Source organism: Aquarana catesbeiana, linkage group LG08 (genome assembly GCF_042186555.1).
Source record: "Aquarana catesbeiana isolate 2022-GZ linkage group LG08, ASM4218655v1, whole genome shotgun sequence".
Lineage (NCBI taxonomy): Eukaryota > Metazoa > Chordata > Amphibia > Anura > Ranidae > Aquarana > Aquarana catesbeiana.
The window spans coordinates 1192666-1194102 of record NC_133331.1 but is presented as its reverse complement, the minus strand read 5'-3'; positions in this window follow the sequence as shown (position 1 = coordinate 1194102).

Genomic DNA, 1437 nt, shown 5'->3' with positions numbered 1-1437 from the left:
ATGATGGCGGTTCTCTTGTTTCGGGTGGCGAGGGGTTAATGATGATGGCGGTTCTCTTGTTTCGGGTGGCGAGGGGTTAATGATGATGGCGGTTCTCTTGTTTCGGGCGGCGAGGGGTTAATGATGATGGCGGTTCTCTTGTTTCGGGTGGTGAGGGGTTAATGATGATGGCGGTTCTCTTGTTTCGGGTGGCGAGGGGTTAATGACGATGGCGGTTCTCTTGTTTCGGGTGGTGAGGGGTTAATGATGATGGCGGTTCTCTTGTTTCGGGTGGTGAGGGGTTAATGACGATGGCGGTTCTCTTGTTTCGGGCGGTGAGGGGTTAATGATGATGGCGGTTCTCTGGTTTCGGGTGGCGAGGGGTTAATGATGATGGCGGTTCTCTTGTTTCGGGTGGCGAGGGGTTAATGATGATGGCGGTTCTCTTGTTTCGGGTGGCGAGGGGTTAATGATGATGGCGGTTCTCTTCTTTCGGGTGGTGAGGGGTTAATGATGATGGCGGTTCTCTTCTTTCGGGTGGCGAGGGGTTAATGATGATGGCGGTTCCCTTGTTTCGGGTGGCGAGGGGTTAATGATGATGGCGGTTCTCTTGTTTCGGGTGGTGAGGGGTTAATGATGATGGCGGTTCTCTTGTTTCGGGTGGTGAGGGGTTAATGATGATGGCGGTTCTCTTGTTTCGGGTGGCGAGGGGTTAATGATGATGGCGGTTCTCTTGTTTCGGGTGGCGAGGGGTTAATGATGATGGCGGTTCTCTTGATTCGGGTGATGAGGGGTTAATGATGATGGCGGTTCTCTTGTTTCGGGTGGCGAGGGGTTAATGATGATGGCGGTTCTCTTGATTCGGGTGGTGAGGGGTTAATGATGATGGCGGTTCCCTTGTTTCGGGTGGTGAGGGGTTAATGACGATGGCGGTTCTCTTGATTCGGGTGATGAGGGGTTAATGACGATGGCGGTTCTCTTGTTTCGGGTGGCGAGGGGTTAATGATGATGGCGGTTCTCTTGATTCGGGTGATGAGGGGTTAATGACGATGGCGGTTCTCTTGTTTCAGGTGGCGAGGGGTTAATGATGATGGCGGTTCTCTTGATTCGGGTGATGAGGGGTTAATGATGATGGCGGTTCTCTTGATTCGGGTGATGAGGGGTTAATGATGATGGCGGTCCGCCAGCCGCGTATTTTATAATAAAGTGCGATGTTTGCTGTCAGTGAGTCCCGCGGGGTGGGGGAGGAGCGCGCTCTGTACAATGGGGTGTCTGTATACGAGGCCTCGGGGGGGACACTGAGCTCCATGACTTTATATGGGGTTCTGCGAGAGAAGTGAGACTCACCCACATCCATCCCACACACAGAGTGTGGGGCGGTCAGGACATGATTATGTATTGGTTGCTATGGGTTACCATGGCCTCAGGCGGTGTAGACGGCAGACATAACAATAGAGG